Genomic DNA, 7,960 nt, shown 5'->3' with positions numbered 1-7,960 from the left:
GTCGGGTGGGTCCCGAGGCCAGCGAGTGTGTGGTCCAGAGTTCCACGAGGAGGTACGTCAGATGGTCGCAAGCGTATCCGGAGGGACCAGAGAGGGTTAGCCGGTGAGCGTGCCAGGGGTGATGGGAACCCAGGTGTGGGGTTAAAGCAGGTGGAGCCCAGGGTCAAGATGATCGCTTGGCGGATCTGTTGGCGTACTGTCGTAGCGGTTACCGAGAGGGGTACCAATGCAGGCTCCAGTTGTGCCGCATGTGGCGGGGTACAGCCGAGGGCTGCGGATGTTGAGGACTTTCCATGTTATGTTAGGAGGATGGAGCAGTGGTAGATGACCGGTGCGAGATTCTTCGCGAGAGGTATCGAGCCTAGAAAGGTGGATATATCGACATATGTAGTTTGAGCAGATATTTCTCTGTTTGGTGGGTAATCCAGTTGGTTATTAGAAGTTGTGTGGGTAGGTGTAACATTGTAATGTTATACTCGTACCACAGGAAGTACCTTTTGTCGAAAGATGTACCACGGGCTATCGTACCACTGGAAGTACCTTTTGTCGAAAGATCGTTGCTCCTGAAGGGATGGTAGATTTCCCAGAATACCGATAGCTCGAGGGGTTGTGGGCTCCGAGAGTAGCAGAGGGGATGATGTTCTCCTGAGGGGATGATTAGTTCCCCTGATACCTAGATCTTAAGGATTATGGTCCAAGAGTGAGACGATATAACTCGAAGACGGTGGTATGAGAGTGAGATCGGTATGGCTCGAAGGTTGCGACCTAGGGGTGGAATAGTTGGGAGCAAGCTATGCCTAAGACGTGAGTATAAACATAACGACTGAAGGTAGATCTCGAGAGAGTGATGGTTGTTTAATCTTGGGTTTTGGATGTGTTGACCAGTGGGTCAGGGTTTAATGACTGGAGCGGTCACGAATGTGTGGCTGTTACGCCAAGATTGTGCGGCCGGTGGTGCTGGAGTCCTAGGAAGGGGAGTTGCAGCAGGTATGAGCTGGGAAAGACATGTTTGCCAGATACATAAGTTCACGAGAAGCCTTCATGGTAGGATAAACTAATCGTTGCGACGATGTTGGATTAAGTCCATTGTAGATGGACAAGGTTGCTAGATTCAAGGTTTTGGTAAGCTTGTTGGAGGGAATAAGTCAAGTGGTTTGAGTTAGCGGCCTGCAAAGCATTTGATGCGGTGAATCAGAATATGCGAACGTATGGTACTTGTTTGTATTATTACGCTCGTATTGATGATTTGCTGTGGAAAATTGCCAAGCGGAAAAGCTATTTTTGGAATAAGCTATCTTGTGGAAGTTTCCTTAAGAGACAAGTTACTAGAGGCTCTTGGACAGGCAAGAGGGGTTGATATTCGGGTGGTGGTGAGTTGATGTCGACATACTGGATTATTAGCCTGGCAGAGCTGAAGAAGCAGCTAGAAGATTTTTTGAGTATGGGATTCATCCGTCCTAGTGTATCACCGTGGGGAGCGCCGGTGTTATTTGCCAAGAAGAAAGATGGGAATTTTCGGTTGTGTATTGATTATCGGGGTTTGAACCGGGTCATTGTGAAGAAAAAGTACCCTCTTCCTAGGATCGATGAGTTGTTGGATCAGTTGAGAGGTGCTACTTGGTTCTCCAAGATAGATCTGGCGTCGGGTTATCATCAGATTCCGATAGATGAGGCAGATGTGAGGAAGACTGCATTCAGGACAAGATACGGACATTATGAGTTTGTGGTGATGCCTTTCGGGTTGACTAACGCACCAGCAACGTTTATGAGATTGATGAACAGTGTGTGTCAGGAGTTTCTGGATGTATCTGTCATCATTTTCATCGACGATATCCTGGTTTATTCTAAGAGTCTTGAGGAGCATGCAGTGCATGTGAGGATAGTTCTGGAGAAACTGCGAGAGCAGAAGTTGTTTGCTAAGTTGAGCAAGTGCAGTTTTTGGCAGCGTGAGATGGGTTTTCTGGGTCATATTGTGTCTGCAGATGGAGTTTCTATAGATCCAGAAAAGATTCAGGCTATCAGAGATTGGCCTAGACCGCAGAATGCCACAGAGATCAGGAGTTTTCAAGGATTGGCAGGTTACTACAGGAGATTTGTGCAGGGGTTTGCGAGCAGAGCACGTCCTATGACTAAGTTGACCGGGAAGGATGTTCCTTTTGTTTGGTCACAGGAGTGTGAGGAGGGCTTTGCAAGCCTGAAGGAGATGTTGACTACTGCGCCAGTGTTAGCTTTGCCTGAGCAGGGAGAACCCTATGTGGTTTATACAGATGCATCTAGAGTTTGTTTGGGATGTGTGTTGATGCAGCATGGGAAGGTGATTGCCTACGCTTCGCGGCAGTTGCGGAAGTATGAGGGCAACTATCCTACTCATTATTTGGAGATGGGTGCTGTAGTTTTTACCCTGAAGATTAAGAGATCTTATCTTTATGGTGCAAAGGTGCAGGTGTTTGCAGATCATAAGAGCCTTAAGTATATATTCACTCAGCCCGAGCTGAACTTGAGGCAGAGGTGGTGGATAGAGCTGGTGGCGGATTATGATTTGGAGATAGCCTACCACCCTGGTAAGGCTAACTCGGTTGCAGATGCTTTGAGCCGGAAGAGGGTAGCTTCGGCTCAGGAGTAGGAGATGGAGTCTCTGGTAGGAGAGATCGGTGCTTTGAGTTTGTGTGCCATTTCTCAGGAACCTTTGGGTTTGGAGGCGGTTGATAGAGCAGATCTTCTGAGCAGAGTGCGGTTGGCTCAGGAGAACGATTTGGGGCTGCTAAATGCCTCAAAGGACGTAGATTCAGAGTATTAGGTCTCAGATAATGGTACTATCTTGGTTCACGGTCGGATTTGTGTGCCCAAAGATGAGGAGTTGAGGCAGGAGATCCTGAGAGAGGCTCATGGGAGCAAGTTTTCTATTCATCCAGGAGCGACTAAGATGTATCGTAATCTCAAGAGGTACTATCATTGGGTCGGGATGAAGAGGGATGTAGCTAGTTGGGTCGCGAGGTGCGATGTGTGCCAGCTAGTGAAGGTTGAGCATCAGGTTCTAGGAGGGTTACTGAAGAGTCTTCCCATTCCAGAGTGGAAGTGGGATATGATTACAATGGACTTCGTGGTAGGTCTGTCAGTGTCCAGGACGTTTGATGCTATTTGGATCATTGTGGACCGGTTGACTAGGTCGGCACATTTTCTGGCCATTAAGAAGACTGATGGAGCAGCGGTTTTGGGGTGCCAGCGAGCGTTGTGTCTAATAGGGATTCTAAGTTCACTTTGGTGTTCTGGAGAGCGTTTCAGGCAGAGATGGGCACTAAGGTGCATATGAGTACAGCTTATCATCCCCAGACAGATGGACAGTCAGAGAGGACGATCCAGACACTGGAGGATTTGCTGAGGATGTGTGTGTTGGATTGGGGAGGCCATTGGGCAGATCACTTGAGCTTGGTAGAGTTTGCTTACAACAACAGTTATCAGGCGAGTATTAAGATGGCTCCTTATGAGTCTTTGTATGGGAGGCCGTGTCATACACCGTTATGCTGGATTCAGGTGGGGGACAGATTTTGTTCATAAGACCTCAGAGAAGATTCGGGTTCTCAAGTTGAACATGGAGGAAACTCAGGATCGGCAGAGGAGTTATGCCGATAGAAAGAGGAGAGATCTTGAGTTTCAGGTAGGAGACATAGTGTACCTCAAGATGGCCATGTTGCGGGGTCCGAACAGGTCATTGACTGAGACCAAGTTGAGTCCGAGGTATATGGGTCCGTTCAGAGTGATAGAGCGGGTTGGACCAGTGGCATATAGACTGGAGTTACCTGAGGTTATGCGTGCTTTCCATAAGGTTTTCCATGTGTCTATGTTGCGGAAGTGTCTCCGTGAGGATGATCAGTTGTTAGCTAAGATTCCTGAGGATTTTCAGCCTAACATGATTTTGGAGGCGAGACCAGTGAGGGTTCTCGAGAGAAGGATCAAGGAACTTCGGAAGAAGAAGATTCTTTTGATGAGAGTCCTTAGGGATTGTGATGGTGTTGAGGAGCAGACTGGGGAGCCAGAGGCGAGGATGAAGGCAAGGTTTAAGAAGTGGTTCGAGAAGCAAGCCGCAACTTGAGCTTGTCTAGCCTGGTCTCATCTGTAAATCCATGGCTGGAGCGGGAATGGAGTATTCCAGCCCATCTCTCTTGTTTACTTGGTCGCTTAGGGTGGTTAGTTGTGCGACTAAGTAACAAGATGAGGTGGTGCTTGGGGTACAATGTTTCCGTGAGGCGGGGTTTTTGGAGGAAAGTTTCATAATATAGAAGTTTCCAAAAGTGGGAAGTCTTAAAAATGTAAAGTTTTATGTGAGTTAGAATTTTTCCGTTTTAGTGGTTGTGAGCCTTGGAGGGGCTTGTGTGGCCTTAGTGACGGACTTTTGAGTCATTGTGCCCGTGTGTGGTGGTCTTTTGAGACATCGTGTGGCCTTTGTGGCGTGCTGTTTAGCTGTATGTGGACTTTGTGGCGGGCTGTTTAGCCAATTGTGTGGCCTTTGTGGCGGGCTGTTTAGCCAAATGTGTGGCCTTTGTGGTGGACTGTTTAGCCAGAGTGCCTGTTTAGGCGGTCCTTCGGGACAGATGGTCTTTGTGACGGTCCTTTGGGACAGATGGTCTTTGTGACGGTCCTTCGGGACAGATGGTCTTTGTGACGGTCCTTCGAGACAGATGGTCTTTGTGACGGTCCTGTTTAGGACATTTGTTTGGCGTTGGTGGCGGTCCTGTTTAGGACATTTGTTTGGCCTTGGTGGCGGTCCTGTTTAGGACATTTGTTTGGCCTTGGTGGCGGTCATGTTTAGGACATTGGTTTGGCCTTTGCGGTCGCCCTAGTGGCAGTGAGATGATCCATGTGTGGTCATGAGGTATCCTAGTGAGGGGATATGTGGTTGGTAGGACATTGATAGGGATAGGACTCTTATGCGAGCCACGGAAAGGAAACCTGGATAGGGATAGGACTCAGACGTGTTCAGAATTGTTTGCTTGGGACTCTTGGGGAACTTAGGTTCTCCTAGTACCGTCATATTCTAAGACATTGTGGCTTGGGAGTATGGTTGGTATATCAAATTCGGATGACGATCCGGGGGCGCGCTGTAGGGTGGCAACCCGAGAGACGAGTATTGGATTTTTCCTTATATATTATGGCATACAGGTTTAGGCCCGATGAGGAGCCAATATTATGGCATGCAGACTTAGGTCTGATGAGGAGCCAATAAAAACTCAAGGTTTAGACCTATGAGTAAAGGAAAGTCCAAAAGTCGAGAGTAAATAATGCATGGAGCATGAGTCTATCACCTAGAGGTGATCTTTCGTAGATCGGTCAGAGGAGTGCGGGCCGTGGAGACGGTTGCACGGGAGTCCTTGGCTGGTGGTTGTTCGAGATTCGAGGACGAATCTATATTGGTGGGGGAGAATTGTAACATCCGCGAACCGAAATCCCGGTTTAGGGGATTGCATCGGTTGATGCATATAGTGCATCGGTAGATGCAGGTTCAGTTTTCTGCGGTTTGTCTTAAGTTAAACGCTGCGTTTTGGGTTAGGAAAACCCTTAAACTCGAGTTTTGTCTCATTAGGCGTGTTTAGCCGCTTTTGAGAGAAGCGAAAGAGAGAGAGAGAAGAGTTCTTGGTGTTGGAAGCTGTTTCTGTAGAGATCTGTAGCTGGGATCGTGGTAGGAGCTTCATAGGACCGTTTGCTTCCTGTGTTTGGGTCGGTTTTCTTCTGTGGCAAAGGTAAGTGCGTGACCATGGCTTATCTAAGCTAGAGGTTCTCTGATCTGTGTGTTTTTTTGTGTTGTGTAGCTTGTTAGAACGTTGTTTAGGTTCGTGTGAGGCTTTCTTGTGGCTTGGGATCGAGTTTTGTGGTTGCAAGAACGAAGATCCGGCGAGAAGCTTCATGGAAAACAATGCTCGACATGTGCATTGGTCGATGCACTTTGTGCGTCGCTCGATGCAAGTGCGAGGACGGCGCGTGAAATCTAAGGGTTTTTGTGCTATGTCGAGCATGTGTCGGTCGATGCAATGGGAGCATCGGTCGATGCAACTAAGGGTTTTGGTGTCGGTCGATGCAGAGTCCTGGTTTGTTTGTTGATTGTTGTTTGATGGTTAGAGTATTTCTATTGCTTGTGTGTATAGCCCAGTAGATGGGAGGATTGCCTTACTGAGTGTTTATAAAATACTCATGCATTGCAATTTGTGTTTGTGGTGCAGGTAAAGGCAAAGTGTGATCGTGGAATCAGGGCAATGAAGAGGTGGATGTTCTAGGGACTCGATTCGTTGTTGTCTGGCATTGCTAGGTTGATAGAGTTGGGTCTTTAGAAACATTGATAGGTTGTCGGTTTCATGTTTTCTGATGATTTGGATATTGGGTTATGGTTATATTTGATTAATGGATATTTTATTATTGGTTATTGATATTGGTTATTTCCGTTGTTTGAACGTGGTTGTGGTTAGGTGGCTAGTGGGTATGAGACCACTAGTTGTAATTTATTATTATTATTATTTATTATTTATTATTTATTAAAAAAAAAATGGGTCAGGTCGTTTCAACCGAGAAAGAGGTGGTAGTAATGCAAAGTTGTATCCAGTGCAAGAACATGGGAGGGAACCCCAAAGCAGAAAGAAAATTCATCAAAAACGGCCATTGGACAGTGTCAAAAACTTTGGATATGTCTATCTTTATTGCACACCTCTCTGAAATCAATTCCTATGATAGTCTTTGACCAACTCTGTTGCAAGCAAAACATTTTCTATGAGCATACGGTCTTTAACAAAAGCCGACTGATTACCCGCGATGAACTTGGGAAGGATCAGCTTTAACCGATTGGCAAGAATCTTAGAGATAACTTTGTAAATGACGTTGCAACATGAGATAGGCCGGTAATCTTTCATCTCCATAGCCTCCAGCTTTTTTGGTATAAGAGCGAGAATTGTGGAGTTAACCCCTTTGGGAAGAAAACCTTTCATGAAGAAAGATTGAATTGCCATAGTGAACTTCTTTCCAATGATGTCCCAAGTGGCCTTAAAAAACTCCGACGTAAACCCATCGAGTCCAGGAGATTTATCATTTGACATTGAGAATAAGACCTCCTGTATCTCATCTGCAGAGACTACCGAAGTGAGCATCGCAGCATCTATAGAGGAACATCGATAAACCAACAGCTCATGAAGCTCCTCCACCGTGACACCCTCATAATCTGCTGGTTGTAGTTGCAGAAACTCACAAATATATATCGAAGAGAGCGTCTTTGATATATATTTTTTTCTTTTATGTCTACCAAACATATAATTAGAAAATAATTCCAAGATTGGTTATCCAAACGGGAAAATAAGAGTTTACAAATAAAATTTCATAAAATAAAGTTTTCGAAAAATGAGCTAGGCAGTCTGCCCTCAGATTTGACGTACGGAGGATCCTGGTTAGAGTGAAGGAGGGGAAGGAAGATCGGAGCAAACTGAAGTCGTCTTTGATATTTTTTTAATTATAATATTTCTTATTTGTATGAAAAAACAAAAACATAGTTTTTCATTTTAAATTTTTCAGTTTTTTTAGTATTTGATATTTGTTTTTCTAAATATTATCACTTGAAACATATTATTACACTTTCACCTAGTGAAAGGGTAATACTACGTAAAGTGTAAAAAATACATAATATGTAATTTATAACTAGAAATATCTATTAAACAAACAAAAACTATCATGTTAATGTTTGAAATTTTTTAGAGTTTAATATATAGGTTTCAGGGATTATAGTATCATCCTGATTTTATATTTTTTTAGATAGACTTAAATTTATACTATTTTATAAGTTAATAAAGAAAAACTAGACAATCTACTTTTTAAAAATTTGTATATAATTTAGGTATCAATTTAAACTCATTATGTTTTCGATCTCATCTTCTAATGGAACATGATATCTTCCAAAACAAAATATCCCCTCCTCGTATGAATACATCTC

Source organism: Camelina sativa, chromosome 19, assembly GCF_000633955.1.
Source record: "Camelina sativa cultivar DH55 chromosome 19, Cs, whole genome shotgun sequence".
In the NCBI taxonomy this organism is placed as follows: Eukaryota; Viridiplantae; Streptophyta; class Magnoliopsida; order Brassicales; family Brassicaceae; genus Camelina; species Camelina sativa.
Note: the sequence above shows the minus strand (reverse complement) of the source record.